Source organism: Protopterus annectens, chromosome 2.part0, assembly GCF_019279795.1.
Source record: "Protopterus annectens isolate FY-2018-M chromosome 2.part0, PAN1.0, whole genome shotgun sequence".
In the NCBI taxonomy this organism is placed as follows: domain Eukaryota; kingdom Metazoa; phylum Chordata; order Ceratodontiformes; family Protopteridae; genus Protopterus; species Protopterus annectens.
The window spans coordinates 225,776,060-225,796,021 of record NC_056728.1 but is presented as its reverse complement, the minus strand read 5'-3'; the positions used below and the strand labels follow the sequence as shown (position 1 = coordinate 225,796,021).

The 19,962-nt window shown below is 37.3% G+C and overlaps 1 protein-coding gene across 1 annotated transcript in view; it reads right to left on the bottom strand.

Moving 5' to 3' along the window:
• The window catches only part of DBR1 (debranching RNA lariats 1), a 585,557-nt gene extending 573,420 nt beyond the window's left edge, over window positions 1–12,137 (bottom strand). Inside the window, exon 1 of the mRNA XM_044060681.1 lies at window positions 11,974–12,137. The gene's annotated coding sequence lies outside the window, so the exon portion shown is untranslated. The remainder of the gene's footprint in view (window positions 1–11,973) is intronic.
• Window positions 12,138–19,962: the final 7,825 nt, after the last annotated feature.

Sequence of the window (19,962 nt, the reverse complement as noted above, 5' to 3'; positions counted from 1 at the left end):
ACTAAACATGGGAATTTGATAAAGAAAGGTTTTCAGGATATTCAGTGGAATATCTGGGGTAAAGAAAAAAAGGAGTCCTTATATTAATTACAACAGGAGCTCCAATACTGAGAGGAAAAAAGGATAATAATGGAAGACACATAGTACTAAGGGGCTACTGGCTAGGGAGGAGGATTACACTGGCATACATTTACACCCCCCCCCCCCCAAACTGCTAAAATGGAGCTTAAGAAAATTGTGGGAGAAATAATCATCTTTCAGCAAGGAATATTACTTACAGGTGGAGACTGGAATTTGGACTGCAACACTGAAGATGTGTAAAGTATAACAAAGGACGGTAGATTCTTGAAGAAACTTATGAAAATGTTTGGCATGGAAGATGTGACTTCAGTGCTAGGAGTTCAGAGTGAATTTACATATTACTCAGATATAAAATCTAGCTAGCCTAGCCCAGTTTTTGTATCTCACAGGAACATGTGCACTTAAAGGTCTTGAAATGCACCCAATAATTATTTCAGATCATGCGGCAATAACTAAAATAAAAATGCAAGGTAATGAAATTAAAATGAGAGAATGTCACTTTCCCACCTATCAGTTGAAAAGAGAGGAATTTAAGGAATGGGTTGTGGAATTAATTCAGGAGATACTAGAGAAGACAGAATTATTTTCTAAAAACGTAGCTAAGAAGTGAGATAAAATTAAAATGCAGTTTAAAACTAGGCTGGAAATAAAAGAAACTGAGATATGGTTAAACAGTAACAAGAATTATTTAGACGGACTGATAAATGTTAAAATACTGCAAAATAGGGGGAATCTCTCAGAAGAAAAGGAGCAACTGCAGAATACTTAACAGAAAATAAGGGATCATCTCAATAATATGCAGGAGTTTAGAAAGATTGCTGTTAAGAACTATTTGTGATAATTGTAGAGTATACAAATTTTTAGCACAACAACTCTGGCAACAGAAAGTGGAAAGGGCACCAAATGGAGGGAGCCTATAACAAGGAAGGCAACACAAGACCCTGTAGAAGTATTAGAAATATTTCAGAAATGTTATGAAAATCTGAATAAAACAGAAATATGGAAATCAAGAAAAGGTACAAATGGAAATGTTTATGGAAGAATTAAATATGCCAAAGTTAGAGGTAGATGAGGCACAATTACAGTTAGGATAGGAAGAGATGAGATAAAAATGGCTATGTATAACCAATCTACAGGAAAGTCCCCAGGAATAGATGGTATTCCTGTGGAAGTTTGGCAGTTAGGAGGGAAAAACTGAAAGATCTGGAAGGTTTTGTTTAACAGTATTTTAAGAGGAGGAGAAGTACCAGCATCCTGGAAAAAGATGGTGGTAATGGTAATACCTAAAGAGGGTAAAGGTCCATTGGATCCAGCTTCACACAGGCCCATTTCAATACTAAACCATGATTATGAAGTGTTGAAATCTATAATGGCTAAAGACTTTTACTGGTAGGTCTTGATGCAGAAAAAGCATTTGAGAGAGAGTATACTGGGACTGCATGAGCAGGGCAATGGAAACATTTACTTTCCCTGATACAATTATAAGAATACGAGGGATCTGAGGAACAAATTAAAGTGGGTGGGGGTCCTCTGAGATAATTTCTGCCAAGTAGAGGAGCAAGACAGGGTTATCTGCTTTCCCCTTTGCTGTTTGCATTATATTTAGAATCACTAGCAAAGAAAATACGGGATTCAGAAATTCAAGGATTTAGCGGGTATGGTTTTTAAGACGGTTTCAAATCTTCTCAGGATACAAAATTAATGAGGCTAAAACAAAGACAATAGCAGTAAATTATGTACCCACACAAATTAGTCCAACAATATCCATACTTATGGAAGACATAATAAAATGAAGTATTTAGGAGTACAGATTAAAAATGACTCTGTGGTGGCAGCTAAGGATATGTGGGAAGGAACTAAAGGGAAGATGATACAAAAATTGAGAAACTGGAAGTTTTGCTATATGGATATTGATACTAAGATAAAGCCATTGAAATGTTTTTACTCCCTTTAGTCTTGTACACAGATCAGGCATATTTTTAACAACTGGAGGAGGGGTGGAGAAGTTGTGGATGGCAATTAAAAAAAGTTGAAGGATTTTATCTAGGAAGATACAACAGTAAGGGTCAAGTGGGATAAAGCTGATTCTACCAACAGAACAAGGTGGACTAGAATTACCTAATTTGAGGAGGTATTTTAGAGAAACACAGTTAAAGCTATTATACACAGCACAAGCAGAAAGCTATAATTCCAAGTGGAAAAGAATGATGCAGACATAGATAGAAAGCTCAAGAAATAAGGAGATTGGGATTTTGGATGCAGACTCTTAAGGAAAACAACCAAAATCATACAGAGTATTATATTCAGAAAATAGCAGGGAGTGTTCTAATGACCAAACCAGCACAAGAATGTAGAAAAGAGATTTTGCCGATAGGGATGACTGTGGTTAGGGATACATATAATACACAAGAGGGGACTGGAATTTACTGGAGAAAACTGGCAAAGAAACCAAGGTATTGGGAGTAAATAACTAGAAAGGGAAGGGTAACAGAATGGGAAGAGGCCAAGAATTTATTTGGACTGCAGGTTACAGACTGATATCAATCATTGATAGAGAAGGCAGAGTATAGGCAAAGAGAAAGAAATAGGGGGCTCTCAAATGAAAGATCAGCACTGGTCGACTTTTTATAGAATCTAGAACAGAAGCTGCCTTTAAAAAGGAATTAGTAAAGCATATAAAATATTACATGATAATTATCCACTGATAAATGGGCACTTTGGCCCAGTGACCTTCCCGGTCAAACAATGTAATAAAGAAATAAATAAATTATAAGAATCAGAGGAGCTTAGAAAGGATTAGGAAGAGAGACTGGATAAGCAGTTCACAAAAAGAGACAATGGGGGGGGGGGGGTATATGTATATCTCCCAAATATGCAACAAAGTCTAGAAGATTTAAGATTGTTGCCTGGACGTACTTACATAAGTATTTCTATACCCCAAGTAGACTCTAAAGAATTTTTCCTCATGTAGATAGCAAATGTTGGCGGTATGATGGACAAGTAAGAGGTAGCTGGGAACATACTTTTTGGGAGTGTCAAATGAGCTGGCAGACTTTAGGGATTCCCTGCGGACCGCTCTGTCGGAGATGCTGGGTGGGTGGATTGGACTGACTGGGGAGATGATTTTTTTGAGTTATGCTACAAAATCAGAACTGCCCAGACATAGTAAAGCCTTGTTGAGTCTAACTATGGCGGCTGCCAAAAATGCAGTTACGAGAAAATAGAAATCAAAGTCTAGACCGACTTTACTAGAAGTAGTGAATATTAGTAACACAGATAAAACAACTGGAATTGGGATATTTAGAAAAGGGAAGGAGCAAACTACATAGGAAAAAATGGGAAATGTGGGAACGATATATGCAGAGCAGGAATTAGGTTTAAAATGGCAGGATTTGAATGAGCCACATAATGCTTATGACTGGATGATTTATAAGTGATGTACAAGCCATATAATGCTTAATTGACAATGACTGGATGATTTATAAGTGATGTATAATGTTTGCAACTACAGTTGTTTCAAAAGTGTTTTGTGATGTAAACTGTTTGTAACTAAAATGGTATCATTTTGCATGTTTTTCATTTATATAAAGGTAAAATTGCCTTTGTCATGTGTGAAAATTCAATAAAGATGTTTGTGAAAAAAAAGGATGTTTAGGATTACCGAATGTGAAGGGATACTTTAGAATTACCCAGTTGTGGTTCTTGCACAACACAAGCAGAAAGCAACTATTCAAAGTAGAAAGGGATAAAGATGATGCGGGAAGGGGGGGGGTAACACAAAATAAGGAATGAGTGGGATTTTAGATGCAATTCCATAAGGAAAACAGTCATGCAGAATATTATATTCCTAAAAGGAAAAAAAAAAAGTACAAAGTACACTAAGAAGTAAGCCAATAGGGAAATTGAGAAAGGAGATTCTGCCAATAAAGATGACTGCAATTAGGAGGTAGAAAGAACAGGCTAGAGGGGGGTTAAATTTACTGCAGGAAGCTGGCAAAGGAACCAATGTACTGGGAACAAATAATTACAGGGATGATTGTAACAGAATGCGAGGACATTTGGACTGCAAGTCAGAGACTGCCTTCCCTATCAAGGATTGATAATCAGACAACAGGCAAAGAGAAAGGGATAGGTGAATCCTAAATGAAAGACCTGTACTGGTTGAGTTTTTAGATGAATTTAGAACAGAACCTGATGTTAAAGGAATACTCAGCAACCAAATGAGTGCAACTAAGGAAATATTTTTTTTTAGATGGGATACGGGATCTGAATTGTCTAAACATACTAAAGCCTTGTTAAGTTTAATTCTGGTGACTGGCAACAAAACAAAGTCTAAACCAACCACATGTGAAGTAATGAATATTATAACACAGATAAATGAACAGGAAGTGGGATCTAGAAAGAGTAGGAATAAATTACATAGAAAAAAATGGAACTGTAGTAACAATACATGCAGAAACGTGTTTTGGAGGCGGAATGAGGTTTAAGAGAAGGCAGGAACCAAACAATTTATGTCAAGGTGATTGATTATACTGTACAGAATATATGCGTTGTACGATGTTTGCAAACTTGAACTTGTTAATATGTTTTGATTAGCGTTGTCGCCTCACAGCAAGATGTTGTGCCGTTTGATTCTCAGCTAGAGCATCCTCTGTGTGGAGACATGCGTGAATGGGCGTACCTTCGTTGAAGGTTGTGCGTCAGGGCTGGCAAACTCGGCACGTAAAAAAACTACTGCCAATCATTAGCAGACCGGAGTTCCGCTGTGACGACCCCTAACCGGGAAAAGCCGAAAGACACAAACTTTTACATAAACGTAAGTTTGCTTATATCACAAGCGATAAAAAAAACACCTTTATCGAATTAATACAAGTTTGAGGATGGACGTTTTACGCTTGAGGTGGAAATAGTGCTAAGAAGGTGCAGTATTGTTGATAGGTTGAGAAATATTGTTATTGTTAAGTAACAAATTTATAGTGTTTATGAAGTGAGAGTTGGACAGAGTGGCAGTACTGTATTGATCCAAATCAGAAAATGGGTTGGACTGTTGACATCCAGAAGGAGTTAAAAGCTTTTTGGATGGAGACGCACAACTCTTGAGATTTTATGGAGAATGTTTTGCGAGTCAAAGCAATAGTGGATTTAAACTTTTTTTTGGCAAGTTTGCAGAGATTGGTAAGATTTTGTTGGAAGATCTGGTAACAAAATCTAACTCCAAGTCTCATTCTTTTTATGAGTGAGTATTTTGGTGTCAAAGAACATCCATGGGCCAGTGTTATGCTCATCTCTCTTTCTCCTAATTGGAGCCACATTATTACATTTTGGAAAGTTATATTAAGGCTAAGAATAGCATCACCCAGAGGAAAGGTCCCGAGTATATTCCAGTCGATTGATTTTAGATTTAATATAAAATATGTGCTGGGATTAAAGTTGATTAGATTATGCACTTCAATAAAGTGATGTCTTCTGGGCATGTTGATTGCACTTCTAATTACAAAGATGGAGAGGTGATCGTTCTGTCTGGTACAGTTCCTGAAGATGATATTTTGTTTGCACTGGTGGTCAGTATCCGGCTCAGATGTACTTTTTTATTAGTGGGTTTGCTGAACCAAGTTGGGATATGAATAACTTGAGTGAAGCCAAATAGATTTAGTGACATGGTGGGAGGGGAAGTCAGTATTGAGGGACAGCCAGTCTATGTCTGGGTCCCAAGAGCAACTGTTTCATAAGAGATGCACAATGCTATCCAGGAAATATCTTCCACAGTAAAGATGTTGTCTCCTGGTGGGATATATAAAGTAACGATACACACACACACACACACACACTATATACAGAGTATGTTAAGTTTTGAGTTTAGCCGAGTTGTTTTTTCTTTTACCTTTCAATTATTGCAATTCTTATACACAGGTCTCTCTTCTGATACTCAACTTCTATACAAGCTTCCTGTTGCACGCGGTCTGAAGCTAAACGCAATCCATACCTTCTCAGCTATCCAGACTTTGGCTGCATATTTTTGTCTGGCAAATCATTGAGGCCTGAAGCCAGAAATTTAACGACACAGTTTCAGACTTCATATCGTTCATAACGTTTGTGCTAATGCAAGCACTGTTATTCTATTAACTAAGTCTGTAAGAGGAATATTTAAAAATGGTCAATATTTTTAGCTGTTATGCCCCCATTATTTATGGCTTTGTCCACATTTCTTGCTCCAAGAGGTTGATTAGTATGATGTAAACCAACTTTTATTTGACCATTCGACCTTTGTAACGCTGTCCATGATTGTGGCTAAAGCAGGTCTTCAGACTAGTTTATTAACCTGGTTGGGAAGACCGTGCCCTGGCCTAGGAATCAATGAGCCTCAATCCTCACCACTAACACCAGGAAGGGTGTCTCACATAAGAAGAAAGGATAACAAATACACACAGTAAAGTACAATTTCCCTTAAGTGCACGCAGTGATCACAGTCAGTCTAGGGCTGGTTGCTCCCTTGCTCTCCAGGTCCCCAATAAGACTCCCCACTGGCACAGCTATAGGGTCCAGATCTAGGCCTAGCTGGCAAGCGAACCTCCAGTACCCTCTGCGTCCCACCAGTGCTTAGTGTCCCTGCTCAGGTAGCTGACACACCACACACACTTTGAGATAAATATTTATACAACTTCAGACACTCCTGGGAAAGGCGGACACAGATTCTCCAGCTGTGCCCCTTTATCCAGACTATGCGGTAGTAATTTCTGCCACCACCAGCTAATACTTATCAGCTACCCAAAGGCCCTTAAAAGGGTGTCCAATTATTACTTTGCAATATTATCCAATTGGAAATGTTACTAATCAGTCTTAAGGCTTATTAGAGTGGATTATCACAATAAACTCTATAAATACACAATGTACTCTAGAGCTTACTTACTTCTACCCAAACCAGCCATAGGTAAAGGTTTTTAAACTATTTAATAATAAATAATGAAAACACAAGACAATACTACTACACCACAGTGATATCTAAAAGTTCAGATATCACACAGAAACTTAAAACAATACAGTAGGAAAGTTCTGATATAACAGAAAAACACTTGTCTAACTTTCTGAGTTCCTAGCTATTACTACAAGGAAAAATACTTCTAAGATGCTACTTACATAAGACAACAGGCATAGTGCTGATAAGTGGGATAATTAAGATCAAAATGCTCATAGTCTCTCTCTCTGAACAATAGTTTTTAAACTCACTAACGAACATTTTTGCTTGGCCCTCCCAAATTACATCATTTTGACACTTAGTCTGGAGTTTCCAGGCCAACAAACTGCATTGTTTAGCAATCTAACACCTGCTCAGGAAACTACAACAATAAAAGACGTTTCACATGTACACTCTAGCAATTATTCCTTAAGTTAAGACAATAGAAAGAATGTGTTCAGCCAGCCACATCAGCACCACTATTTAGATGATTTTAACTTCAAAGAACATTTGAAATGCTTGGCTTAGTTTTCCTTACAGCAGATGGTAATGTTGCAACAATCTTGAAGTTCACATTTTCCAGTGTTTTCTTTCATTTAAGAAACAAAGCTGTATTTTACATTTATTTATACAAATGATAGAATTTATTTAGTTGACTAGGCTGGCAGCCTTCGCCCATCTTTCCCCAATCATCAAACGGGAAATTAAAAAAAAATATATATATATATATATATATATATATATATATATATATATATATATATATATATATATATATATATATATATATATATATATATATATATATATATATAGCTAACCCCATATGGGTGTGACAAGTATAACAGACATAAAAACTTGAAAATATTCTTCTTAGGAAATGCTACTAAGCAGGACATTTATGAACTGTCAATGTAAACATTTAGTTCAGTAAAAGGATGTTATGGGGGGTGAAGAACCTCCAAAAGTGAGGCAAAATCAGAAGGTATATTTACAGAAAAAAAATTGCTTCAAATACAGCATGTGCTTTAAAGTTCCAACCCACTCATCTATAATCACATTCAGACTACGACAACAATAAAACAGAATACATTACACTACTAAAAATTCCATTCTCAAGACTGATACAACTGAAGCAACTGCATCCTTTCTTGCATTTGCAAAAAAAGATGTTACTGAAAATGGACTCGTGGGCTTCTCAATCACCCATAAAAGGTATATTCTTTGAGCATTTTAATTCACATCTGAGAGTTCAGCTATTGCAAAAGGGTGAAAAAAAAAATCACCGATATTCAGCAATACGTTCTGACTGGAAAATAAATGAAGATAAGGCCCATTTTGCCAAGCAAAAATGTACATAGGCTTAAAATCAAAAGCAGATATCATGATGAATTCTACTACAAAGTGCTGAAAGAAAAGTAATTCAGTTAACAACAAGCTCTGTGTGTTGGTGTTAATCCATTGGGTAAAATAACAGGTGCATACCATGCTTTTCTGAAGTTTGCCTTTTTTTTTTTTTTTTGTCAGATGTGATACAACATGGAATACACAGATCAAAAGCAACCCTCATATGGGAAGACAGCTCATTATGGGTCTAAGAAATGAAACAAGATTTTGATGTTCACTTCAAACAAAAGGAAGAACCATGATATGGGTAACACAGCATACAGTGCATGGAAGGGCAAATGACTAAACCTTGGCTAAACAGAACATGTTACCAAAAGACAAAACTGAACACACACACACACACACACACACACACACACACACAACTAGCATGAAATAAAAATGAAGATTAAATGGAGGTTGCCACTGCAGCAGCTATGTTGACCTGGTGTTTTATTACATTTTATTTAGGTTTGTTTACCGGGTTAGCGCGATCGGTACTGACAGATTTCTGCCTCAGTCTAGGTGAAATACAAAACATTTCACAAACAGCAAACATGGAAATGTAAGCAATAACCGAAAGTCACACTAATTATATAAAAAAGTGTGTATAAACATCATACTGAACAAGCACAGTGCAATGTACAATCAAGCAGGGTGTAATGTACAATATGTACATTAGCTTCTAAAGTGGGTCAATCTTCAGTTAATTTTGAGAGAGAGAGAGAGAGAGAGAAGACTTGGAAAGGAAACAGGTTAGGAGATGCGTCAAGGGTATTTGGCTTGGATGAAGATGTGCTTTTTGAGTTGCATTCTGAATGTGGAATAAGTGTTGATTTCCTTAGTGTCGATGGACAAAGCTTGCCAAAGAGTAGGTGCCCGAGAGAAAAACTGTGCATTGCTGTGCAGCTTGGTTCTAGAGGTAACTGAGACTTGGTGTGGCTTGAGAGTAGTGTCCCAGGTTATATGAGAACGTTCTTTCATGAAGTCTTGCAGCAAGTGGAGGAAATGTGCAGAGTTGGGAGTAGTTTGTAGAGGTGGGATCCTAAAAGTAGGTTAGATCTTTGTTTTATGGGTAGCCATTTGGCTTTTTCTAGGGTGATACAGTATGCTCAGACGGAGATTTCTCCCTTTAGACATAATCATATATTCTTACTTGGGTACCTTTCACAAGAAATGTTGCCCATGTGTCAAAAAATCTGAAATGATTACCATTAATGTAGTATGGAACTCTTCCAAGAAATGATCTAGTCACTAAAATTATACAACAGTCAGTCCCTTTCACAGAGGTTCAACAGATCCAGGTGATTACAGATCCATAAACCTAACCCAGTCTTTGCTGCAAGGTTATAGAAAGGATCATTATGGGATTAATAAATGAGAATATAGTTATCGTTCAGACTCTGGACTCACCCCAGTTCGGATTTGTCAAGGTCAGGTCCTGCTCACTTAACCTGGAAGCCTTCTTCAAAAAGGTTACCAAAGCAATGGACAAGGACAAACAATGCACACCACATATCTAAACCTCACAGAGGCATTCAAAACCATCCCAAATTGAGGTATCAGAAATAAACTCTCCCATCAAAATGTCAATACTTGTGTGACTCATTGGAAAGAAAAATTTGCTCACAAACAGAACACAAGTTAAGGTGAGCAGTTCTACCTCCTCCAAAAGATCTGTCACTAGTGGTGCACCCCTGGTTTCAGTTCTTGGATCGCTCCTCCTTGGAATTTAATATCTGCAGGTTAAAGCTAATGTTAACGGTTTGTGGCGGACAACGATGCCATCATAAACTCCCCACAGGACACCAAAATCCTCCAAAAGGGCCCGTCCCGAAAAAATATCTGGTGTCAAAACCATTAACTTAAACTAAATGACAAGAAGTATATAGCTGTGTCTTTCAGCAAGCATGCTTTTCCATTTAACTACCACACTGACATCACACCCCTAAAACTGATATAGTTAGGGATCAGGAAACCTATGTCAACAACGAAATGTCATTTGATCACCATATGTTCACCTTTGCAAGTAAGTCCTTTTTCACTGCAGAGCTTATATCTAAAGTTATTGCCTCCAGGACTACGGCTGTAATTGTTCCACTGTATTCGGCATTCATTAGGCCAGTCATTGAGTATAATGCCCTTTCTGGAATGTACTAGTCCAAATACTTGTCACAACCTGATCACCCACAATGCTTTCACAAAAAATTAAAATCTAGGGCCTAAACAGTAAAAACTATACAAACCATCTTAAAGCCTTGTCTTTCTACTGAAAGACGACATCCACTTCACATACAGACTTTCAACAGACCCCATTCTGTCAGGGATAGTACACAAGCACAAGCCTCTATAATAAGGGATCTCAATCTCTTCTGCAAACTACAAAAAACATGTTGGTGGGAAAGATAGTTATCACAGTGAAAACCACCTCTACAGAACTGCCAGTCTTCCACTCAAAATAAAGCAAAGTACTTATCTTACTCCATCCAAATGTAATCTGGATGAATGGACAGGTAACTGCACTTTCACCACCAGTTTAGCACCCCTGTTTCCCATGAACAGGAGAAACATATAAATGTCCCAGCATATCCTTGTTCGGCTTCTCTCTTGGTTATTCTTATGAAAATATAAGTGCTAAAAACTACTATGGCAATTGAATGTCAAGATCCTCACAGATCAATAGCCTAGTAAGTACCTATAAATCTACGGATTACAAACAACACACTTCATAAAGTGCCGAAAGGCAGTCAGAGTGCTACATGCAGACACTGAAATACTTCAACCTAACAGCCACATATCCCAATGTGCCTTGGCCAAGTTTGTGCATTCATACCGCTCTCAACTGATATAATTTAACATAGCTCTAATGAGCCTTAGCCAAGTTTGTGCAGTCATACCGTTCAAATGATATAATTCTAATGGACTCGGCTCTAGGATTCTTTGCTCCTTATAGACTTGGTTGATTTCCTCATAATGTGCTGGTTACGGGGACAATAAGTAAGCCTATGCAATTACTCCCTTTCAATTAATACATACAGTCTAATACAACAACCACGTCTAATGTGAAAAGTAAGAAAGTGTTCAGTTTTCTGACCCACTACTATGATTTTCAAGAGATTGAATATTAAGGCTTACGACGACAACAGACAGTGCTCATATTCTTGCATCATCAACTGTGTATTACTGCTAGAAAAATGGGGAAAAAAACAATTAAATGACAACTGTATTTACTTCTAATCTAACACTCAATGCAGAAACGCCTGCTACTATTCCACTGCGTGAACAAAGTCTAATACAAGCAAGACTACGGGAAAAGGACCCCATAACCTGCACTGTAAATAATTGCTTCACACTCACGCCGCTATGATACTCACAATTCTCCATTAGTTGGTATAAATCCATTTTAGTAACAATCTATAGCACTTAAACTGCAGAATACTACAAAATTATTAAAAAAAAAAAAAACAATTGGAGTTCACAACCACATCTCTACACAAATTCAATATAAAGAGAAACATTAACGCCACAGTTCTGAAAAGTCTAAATTGCTTTACCCAGTGAAAATCCTTAAACGAAGCCAGGCTTTTGCCACAGTGTTTTACACCTAGAAAAGAACCGACCCCACTTAAACGTATACAACACTATGGCTACTTCCCATGTGAAAAATGAACAGAACGACGTCTCAGACGCGTGTGACGGTGACGTTCCCAATCTCACGCCGTGTGTAAACGATGTAAGTAATAACAGACAAGGGCTGATTCGTTTAAATTGAGTACGTGCAGTTTAGACCTAACAGCCAACTTTTTGGGATAATTTAGAGTGCATCTCTTTTCACACCTGCGTAATATGTGTTGATATTTTCCTAGATTAGCTAGTGTCAATGTCACTTTTTATGCAACTTTGAATTATACCGGTAGCAGTTATGATGTTCGTGTTGGCAATCTGAGCATATGCCAAGAAGAATAAACACGTATAATTTGCCCTTGTGACATTTTTTCTGCTACACGTGTGTGCCTCACTTTATCCCATCATTAAGTCACCCTTTACAGTCCCACCCGATTAGACGACTGAGTTTGCATAACAGGGAGCTCAAATAAAATTATTCCCGGTGCTTACAACGTGCTGCCATCTCCATTTAACAAGCATGTTCTACACGTTATCGTAACACGACAAAGGGTATTAGTTTCAGAATAGTTGGATTTCTTGAAAGGTTTTCCAGAAAATGTTTACTCTAGTTCATCAAACTTCCCAATAAATACCACGCACTTCCAAATACTAGAACATTTCAGGTTTAGTTCATAAAGTTATCAGGTATGCTAGTTTCTGCAATATATTAACGAAGACATAGTGTTCAATTCATTTTTTTCTAGGTTTAGGAACAAGAAAAATTCACAACATTGCTGTTGTCCTAGATCTCAAGTTTTCTTCATCAAATTATGCCACACTGTGAACATCTAATGGGGAAACATGATATGCACTTTTATGTAATACAAAATGCCTAAACTAAATCAAATACTTAGAAATCAGAAATTTTTGTGCCCAATGAAGTTCCAGAGTAAAAAAAAAAAAAAAAAAAGGAAAAACGCATTCACTTGCCAGTGGGAATAATTATCTTGTTTATATTTCATATAATTATATTAATTGTTTGGGTGTCTGGTATGTACCTGAGTGGGTTAGCTACATCACTGAGTTACTCTGCACCATTTACTGGGTACTAGTGGCTAAGCATATCAAGCAGTTGACTACCTCAACAGCATAGCCTGAGCTATAGGGGGTGGGGTATAAACCTCAGCACTGTGTATGCTTTTATGGAATATTTCAAGCTGGAGTTTAAAAGCATTCATTCAGAGCTGTTGATATCCAATAAGTTGGGATGTCCTTCTGACAGTCTCCAAGTGCCTGAGGAAGGATTAAAGACATTTGATAAAGTGAAACATTAATTTCAGCAAATTGTCTTTAAAAAGAATTCCAGAAGGTGCCCTTTAAATTAGCAGACTCTAGAATTTGTGGGCCAATAAGTGGAAGAATGAGAATGTAGCTTCCTCTGTGTGAACAATGAATGTCAGAACTTCTGACCCCCCCCCCCCCACCACCACCACCACCACCACCACCGCTTACCTCTCCACCATACATATTTTCGCAGCATGTCCAGATTTTTGCTTCATATTTTTGGTATGTTCCTCCCAAAATCTGTACTTTTCTGGCAAATAGCTGAGGACTGAAGTCATTAAATAATGACAAACATTTGAGTTTAAGACTCCACATCCTTCAGAAAACTCATGCTAGTGCAAAACCTATTATTCTATCAACTTTCCAAGTCTGTAAGAGCAATATTTAAAAGCTGTCCCTATTTGTCCCCCCATCATTTTAGGTTTTATCCAGATTTTTTGCTCTAAGAGGTTGAGAGGTATAGTTCTTGTCAGTGTCACAGAAAAACATAGTGTGTAAAGCAGACTGTGTTTGAGGAGGTCAATATCTCAGGTTCTGATTCTGCTCATATTTAAAATGTTATAAAATAAGATTATCGTCCATATTCAATAAAGCATACACGGTCCATTTACACCATGTGCACACCATGGTGTGACGTGCACACGGTAACTCACTGTTTTGGATTCAGTAAACGGCTCTACACAGTGTGTAGAGCCATGCACAGCCACATAAACAAGGTAGATACCATGCCATGCAAATTACAGCATAAGCAGCTGGATTGTATGCTAATCAACCAATCTAAGATGGAGGAGCTATTCAACAAGCTATTAAGTAACCGTGTAGACTCAGTGCTGTTTTTTCCTGCAAATTCCAAAACCTATTGGAATACAGTCATGGAAAGGAGTCTACACAGAAACAATGTTAGGGGCTGCTATTGCTTTAATTCATGTGTATGTACAACAGGCTGAAGTCTATGCTGCTGCTGCTGCTAATAGACTAAGGCCAAGAAGGAGAAGAGTTTTCAGACCCCGGGTAACTTATTACAACCTAAATGATGTGGAAACTGTACAATGGTATAGAGTGGATAGAGACACACTACAGGAACTCTACAATCTCTGTCGTCCTCAACTCAGAGCCAGGGCAAACCAAGGGGAACCTATCCCAGTGAAGACAAAGGTATGTGTAGCACTTAGAATGTTAGCTACAGGTACCTTTCAGAGAGCAACAAGGGGCATCCTGGGGGTGTCACAGGCATCAGCATCCAGGATCCTCCATCAATTCTTGAATGCTATGCTCCAACATGCTAGTGACCACATATATTTTCCCCATACTCTTGAGGATGGGGCCAGAAATATGCAGAAGTTCTACCATGTAGCACACTACCTTGAAGAACTGGGTGCCATAGATTGCACACATGTAGAAATTAATGCACCACCTGGGGGACAGGGAAGGCTCTACATTAATAGAAAGCGCATTCACTCTATTAACTGCCAAGTTGTGCATAATGCCAAGGGAATCATCTTGCATGTGTGTGCTGGCAACCCTGGTAGTTAACACAATTCACATATCTGGTACACCTCCCATATGAGTCAGATATTCACTAGGGGGGAACATCCTACAGGGTCATTTACTGGGGGGATGCAGGTTATGGACCGGAACTGAGGCTGATGACACCCATCAGAAATGCACACACACATGCTGAAGAATGCCATAATGAGGCAGACGATCAAACCAGAAATATCATAGAGTGCTTGTTCGGGCTGCTGAAGTTGCAGTTCCTGTGCCTAGATACATCTAGGGGAGCCCTGCAGTACAATCCATGGACATGTACTGAAATATTCATAGTATGTGCCATGCTACACAACCTCTCATCCTGAGAAAATAGTTTCAGCAGGATCAACAAGGGGAAGAAGCACATGTCCCAGTACCAATGCCAAGCTCACCACAACCACATGCAGGTGAGGAGTCAGAGGGATAAGCAGCAGCTGCTGTGGGAGTAGGCAGATGTAGGCATTCTCAATATGTCCTTGCACTGGCTAAGAGACAATGCATAGCACACTTACTCACCACCTAAAGGCCTAAAACATTCCTCCTATGCACATAAGTATAGTAACACTGATGCCAAGCAACTCTCACAACCATTACCTCCCCACTAATAGGTTGTGTAATGCTTGCATCACACAGAGTTAGCTCTGAACTAAAACTGTTGTAACTACTGGGTTTACAAAGTAAGTGTTGAACTTGGGGTGTATTGTATAATAATATGACTGTCTGGGATATTCTTGCATTGTGTTACTTGGTAGTGTAAGCAAGTAAAAGGTTGGTGATTTGTACAGAAATGACCTTAACATGTGACAGCAGGGACTCCATTGATGGCTGCACATTGAGTAATAACTTATTTCTACCTCTCCCAGTGTGAAAACACAAACTCAGCAGAGACGTCCAGTAGACCTGTGTTTATGGGTAAATTTCAGTAACTACCTAGTAAATGCACTGCCTGGATGCCAAGAATAAAGAAACAGAGAAGACCTAGAAAAATATCAGCAATAAAAAATGAGGGAGAAACACTGACCCGGGAAAGTTCTGCAACTGTTCAGCAAAAAGCAATGCAACCTTCAGACATGACTTCCAATAACCTACAGAAAGATATAAGACAACTGCATACAGACCTTGTTAAAATAAACAAAACACTGATGAATTATAAAAAACACAAACAAGAAAGGGCTAGAAAAATGGAAGAAGCTTTAAACAGATATTCAGATGAGATGATAAAGCTGCAAAAATCACAGGTCAAAATAAAGAAAAGGCTGGCTGAATATGAGACTTTTCAGGAAGAGATGTCTCAAAAAAAATAGAATTAGAGGACACAGCATGTAGAGATTTTCAGCTATACCGGAGAAGCTGCAAAGAACAGATTGCATTCATTTTATGAAAGCACAAATAAGCAGCTGGACTAGTATTCTACAGCAGGACTTGTTCATTGAAAGGGCACATTGCGTGTGTGCTCCAAACCTGGCTATAAGAAACCAACTTAGACCTTTAATAGTAAAGTTGCAATCCTACCAGCAGAAGGAGTTGATTCTGGCAAAACAGTGGCAGAAGGACAAAGTACTAAAAGTGTGAGACAGCGGAGTGTTTGTGGAGAATGATTACTCACTGTAGACCAGACAGAAGAGGAGAAAATTTGTTCCACTATTCAGGGAATATCGAGATGCAGGTGTGAGTTTCAAACTGCTGTACCCAGCTGTCTTCAAGGTATTCTTCCCTGGAGGGACAAAATCATTTTTTGATGAAGTACATGCTAAGGAGGAAATAAAAAAGTTTGTCCAACAAAAAGTAAGTTGTGAAACAGAAGGAAATTCTGCTTCTTATTCTTCTGGTAATAAAGACCAAATAGGGACTGTACCTGTGAAACCTTTTCAAATATTTCAACTGAAAATGTTGGAGAGAATGAAGGGAGCAAGAGAGTTGACTAGAATAATCAAGAATACATTGTAAATGAAGCAGAGGCAGGATTTGGGAGATGAACAGTAATAAAACCAGTAACGTAATATGGGATTACAATGCAATAATTATATTTGTTAAATATGACAGAACTAGAAAATCTGGAAATATTGGATTTTTTCAGAATTTGTTGGACTTGTGGGGAACTCTAAAGCATATTTCCTACATCATGTCATTAATGTCTGTAAAAGTGCTTTGGGGAGGGGAAAACTAGACAGAAAGTTAACTGTAAGTATTTTTTTTTTCTCAATAGTACCAGTGTTGTGGCATGTGGTGTTTTTACATCCTATAAAGTTTTCTTCAGTTACATTTAAGTGTGATTGGGATTGTAAACAGTTACTGCTGTTCTTTCTCTTTTTTCTTTTCTTTCTCCCTTCTTTTCTCTCTCTTCTTGTTCATTTTTAAAAATTGTAGGCACTGCAATGTATAAAAAAACCCTAGTTAAAAAGCATGATAAAAGAAAAATTACTGTGCTTTTTCTCATTCTTACATGGAGAAATGACTGGATTAAACACCATTGATTGATTTAGTAACAAGTTTTATGAGAGAGCAAGTAAATGAAAAATAACACTGAGTATTATGAGGCTTTTTTTTCTAGCCAATACATGTATGCTCAGTAACAATTCTGCAGCTGGCCTTCATGTTTCCATGGAAACAATCTGATAAACAGAAACTGTCTGCCTGGTTCTCATGTCTCCATGGAGACAATCTGATAAAGGGAAACTGGATACAGTCTGGTGGAGAGTGATTGGCTGAGGAAAAAAAGAAACTGGCTAAAAGATAATGTTCTCTGAAAGCATTCAGGGTTTTTCCCAAAGTAGATCATGTTCTCTGAAAGCATTCAGGGGCTTTCCCAAGGTAGTTAATGTTGTCTGAAAACATTCAGGGTTTTCCCAGCTGGGAGAGCTATAAAGATAAGACAAAACCAATCAGCACTTAGTAGAAGCACAGGCTGCACTATGCATCTTAGCATGGATGACCTTTATTTTAGGTTAACTCAAGTCTATGAGTGTGGCTGTTTGAGGGCTTTCAATAAAACAAAAAGTTTTATAAGATGTGACATAGGCTCAAATGTATATGACAAGAAATAACTGTATAAAAATTCAACTTGCCAAACAGTGTATACAAGTAACACAAAAACTGGAACTAAACATTTAACAAAAAATGTGTTATACATAAAAGGTGGGAATAATAACTTTTTTAATACAATGATGTTTTCTTTAATGTATTTAAATGTAAATGGTATCACAGATAAATACAAACAAGAAATATAGTGAACTATATTAAAAATGTAGACCGCAAATAGTTATGTTACAGGAGCCACATTTAGAAAGAAATGAACATGTGAATTTCATAAAGAAAGGTTTTTGGGATGGTTATTCAGTGGAAAGTCCCCAGGAATGGATGGTATTGATGTGGACGATTGGAAGCTAGGAGGAAAAAAAACTGATAAAGATCTGAAAGGTTTTGTTTAACTGCATCTTAAGAGGAGGAGAAGTACCACCATCCTGGAAGAAATAAATGGCAGCTGTAATACCTAAAGAGGGTAAAGATCCATCAGATCCAGCTTCATACAGGCCCATTTCAATACTAAACCATGAATATAAAGTGTTTATGTTTATAATGGCTAAAAGTATGTCAAAAGTAATGCCAAAACTGATAGATATGAATCAATGTGGTTTTGTGGAGGACAGGCAAACATTTGACAACATTAACAGAACAGTGATGTTCTAGAGGGAAGGATAATCTAAGAAAATACCATTGTTGTTGGTGAGGCTTGATGCAGAAGTGCATTTGATAGAGTAAGCTGGGACTTTATGAGCAGGACAATGGAAACATTTGCATTTCCTGAAAAAATATATAAGGTTGATTAGGAGAATATATGAGGGATCAGAGGTGAAAATTAAAGTGGGTGGGGTCATCTCTGATAATTTCTGCTTGTGAAGAGGAACCAGGCAGGGGTGCCCTCTCTCCCTTTATTATTTGCACTATATTTAGAATCATTGGCAAAGAAAATAAGAGACTCAGAAATTCAAGGATATAATTAGTATGGCAGTCAAGAAAAGCTGGCTTTGTTTGCAGATGATATTATTTTGTACCTGACAAAACCAGAAAAAGATATTACAGTGTTGTGGAACATTTTGAGACAGTTTCAGATCTTTTCAGGATACAAAATGAAGGAAGCTAAAACAAAGGCAATAGCGGTAAATTATGTACCCCCCACACAAACTGGTGCAGGAATACCTATATCTATGGGGAGATGATAAAATGAAATATTTAGGAGTATGCATTAAAATTATTCTAGTGTGACAGCTAAGCATATGTGGGAAGAGACTAAACAAAAGATAATACAAAAACTGAGAAAATGGAAGCTTTGTTATTTGGATATGGATAGTAAGATACAAGCAGTTAAAATGTTTTTAGTTCCTTTAGTCTTATACATGGGTCAGGCATATTTTTATCAACCAAAGGAGAAGTTGTGGGTAGCAATTAATAAATATCTAAAGTACTTTATCTGGGAGGGGAAGCTGGCAAGTGTCAAGTGGGATAAGCTGATTCTTCTGGCAGCATAGGGCAGATTGGGATTACTCAATTTGAAGGGGTATTTTAGAGCCACACAGTTAAGATTCCTATATATATAAATATATATATATACATATATATATATATATATATATATATATATATATATATATATATATATATACACACACACATATATATATATATATACATATATATATATATATATATATATATATATATATATATATATATATATATATATATATATCTATATATATATATATATATACATAATATATATATATATAGAGAGAGAGAGAGCACAATCAGAAAACTATAATTCATAGTGAAAAGGGATGATAATGAAACATAAGGGAAGCTCAAAAAACAAGGACAGTTTGGATTTTGGATTAAGGAGAATAACAATAATCATGCAGAATATCATATCCATAAAGTAGCAGAAAGTATTCTAAGAACTAAACCAACATGGGAATGGAAAAAGGAGATTCTGATGATAGGGATGACTGCAATTAGGGATACAGACAATAGGCAAACGCAGACCAGAATTTATTGAAGAAAACTGG